Genomic DNA, 3164 nt, shown 5'->3' with positions numbered 1-3164 from the left:
GTAGTTCAACTTATATTTATAATGGCAACTGAAACTTGGCAATTCATCGAGTGTCGATGCTATTTAGGAGGGCATATACTGTATTTACAAAATGTAATTGATGCAGACTAATTTCCTGTGTATTACCGGTAAAGAGAAATCTGCCGTTTTATATTTAACAGACGTCCCTCTATCATGGATTGATGTCATGATTTAATGTTACTAGTACTCGCCTTGGAATTTTACACTTTGGAAATTACTTTGTTTAGAGAAATCTCAAACTCAAACTGGCTCAGTTAAAATCAAGAAAAACAATTCGTGTGTCACCGTACGATTTTTCTTAAAACAAAGGTCAGAATGATATATATAAAAATCAAGCCATTTCAGAATCCAATATGGCCACTGAATACTGTGTTAACCTTAAAAGTTTAAATGTCCAACCGTGGTCCAACCATTGAATTAGTTAATTAACTCTGTGGGATATAAACGGTTGACCGGTCCAATAAGGTGAACCCAAAATTTCTTCAAAAGGGACTGGAACAAGTTTTCATATAATCGCAACGTTTCGAGATACATTGAGAATGTTCATTGTAGGGTACTTTACCCACTAGCTGCATTCTACCTTCATTAGAATGTAAAAAAATATCGTTGCCAATAAACACGTGGAGAAGAAAGAACTTTAGCCGGTAACATTGCCCCTACGGATAAAAGAATGTATTGAAAAACTGGTTTGACTAAATTGGGTTGTTGTTTTAATAGACGGTAAATATCCACATCTTTTATCTATCGTGATGTCTTTTGTAACTGGTATCAATTACCCGTGGATTGTCTGCCATATTTTCATTCTGCTAGACGACTTTGTCCTTTCAGATCCCATGCTAAGATGCTTTCACTGACGTAACAGAACGTGAAACTTTGAAGAGATAACAAGTTTGCCTTTAAAAATCTGTGACGTAACATGGTGTTCAGGTATGTGTAAAAGAATGGATTGTACGCATCAATGGACGTACGGCCGGACGGTGTCAAAACAGATTTTCTATTTCATTGTCCCACTTTAAATCATTTAAAATTGTGACAATGACTATGATAACACGTGAGATCGTCTTAATCCGTTTTCCGTGTCTGTGTTCCAGTGAACATACTAGTATGTAACATTGACCAAGGGGAGCATACATTAACAGATACCGACAGGGGCTATTGTTTTGTTATATGCTTAGCTCTAGCCGTGACTCACGCAATACTGATTTCAGTGTTTGGGTTTGCTGTTTCAATCTATCAGTACTGGGTGATATAAAGAATTTGATAGAGGGTCTATGGTTATACCAAAGCACCATTGTAAAGTATGATAGCGTGTGAAAATAAATATTCGTTGTGTTGTTGTGGAGACACCACGTGATGGTGTCTGAAACCATGGGTATTAGTGAGACTAATACATCCATGATGGAACTAATAAACTGATACATGCAGATGTCATACCTACACATGTAAATATACAAGTTTGGTTCCACTCTGTTCAGGAAAATTGCAAAAAAATAAACACATTATAATTCAATTCAGTAGAACGGGAACAGTTTATGTAATAAAAATAGCTCCAAAATATTGAATTTAATAGCAAACTAAAATAAAGAAGTATCCGTAAGTATGCACTTCTTTATTTCAGTGTGCGCTGTCGCGTTGCAACCACGCAATGACAAATCTAACCGGTCGTGTAGTATGGAGTATATGACAACCTCATTCAGATATATATTTTGAAGTCTGTATCATGTACACCAGACTGGTCGTGTGTACGGATATTCGCCAATTCCAGTGATACTATTATGCGACTGAGAAGACCCCACCAATTAAAATATAAAAGTTTCTAATTTCTTTACGTATTTCAAAAACTCCATGCGTATTGGTAACACTTACTAGGTGTGTCGAATATGACTCTTGAACGGGTGGAAACTTACTGTACTGAGTGCTTCACGCTGAAGTGTCGAACAATCAGACTTTCAGTGGCATTCGATCGTCAAGCAGTTGTGTACTGTCATTGACATTAGCAATGTTCCAGACGTATGTTGATGAATGTGTATGTACTCACGTTTTGTAGTATAGTGTCGATCGTTTTATGTACTTACCAACCTCCACTCTGAGTCAATATTGACATTTTTTGTTGCTATTTTGCAATTGAGACGGTGTTCATGAATCGACTGTATAGCGTGACACAGGTCGTGCAGAAAATTTGTACTACAAGAACATACAATATGCTTCATTTAACTCGACTTACCTATCGCTCACTTGCTGAGCATAGGTCAAAAATGTCAAGCTTAGCCGTAAGAAATACCATACACACTGAATACATTGGCAAAGCCTATACGCATTCAATTCGGAGAGATACCCTTGAAGTTTCACTATTTCTCTTTTTGTTATAATTGAACCCCCTAGAAGATTACAAAAGAGAACCATTCTATTGTTAGCTATTTACCGCTAAATAATACACACCTAGCAGAGAGTTGTTGGTGCTGAATTTTCCTGTCCCTAACAACCAAAAGATTTTGAGTAAAATCTAATGAAGTGTTCTCTGGGTTGGAAAATTGGCAAATCCCTGGTTTATTGCAAATACATACCATCGGTTACATTGGTATCGAAACAACTTTTGAGCAAGAACTATAGTCGTGTATCGAACGACTTGTTGTCTGTACTTTAGTGAAACTCGTTCAACTGTACACCGAGTTATAAATGAATAATATATTACAATTTCAACCACCTGCACTGATATCGCTTAACTACCGGTTTCTATATACAGATATAAAGACAGCAAGTACAGCCCGTGACGCTGTTGTCATGCCGACGGGGATTTCGGCGCCATGTTCGCATGCCCTAGTGTTATCTTCACTCAAAATGCAACGATAAATACTGTATATGCAGCACTGTATTTCATAAGCGTTGTTTAAGTCAACATCAACTGCACACTGTTGTAACACATGTTTGCTATTTGTATATACAAACATAAAAGTATTTCTCGCCGTGTTGTAGACTTTAATTTTGGAGTGAAAAATAGGTGACGATATTTACTTAAATCTTAGAAACCATATATTTCCTGCTTGGAACCGTAGTGCTACGACGAATCTAGAAACCATGTAGCGTAACCAACTAGATTATCACCAAGGACTTTACCAATCTAACTTACCTAACAACACGGGTTT

General features: G+C 36.9%; 1 protein-coding gene across 1 annotated transcript in view; it reads left to right on the top strand.

Annotated features, from left to right (window-relative positions):
* The first annotated feature begins 916 nt into the window (after positions 1–916).
* LOC144445086 (alpha-tocopherol transfer protein-like) overlaps positions 917–3164 on the top strand; it is a 19648-nt gene continuing 17400 nt past the window's right edge. Inside the window, exon 1 of the mRNA XM_078134636.1 lies at positions 917–948. The gene's annotated coding sequence lies outside the window, so the exon portion shown is untranslated. The remainder of the gene's footprint in view (positions 949–3164) is intronic.

Source organism: Glandiceps talaboti, chromosome 13 (assembly GCF_964340395.1).
Source record: "Glandiceps talaboti chromosome 13, keGlaTala1.1, whole genome shotgun sequence".
In the NCBI taxonomy this organism is placed as follows: Eukaryota; Metazoa; Hemichordata; class Enteropneusta; family Spengelidae; genus Glandiceps; species Glandiceps talaboti.
This window is presented reverse-complemented; position numbering and strand designations above follow the sequence as displayed.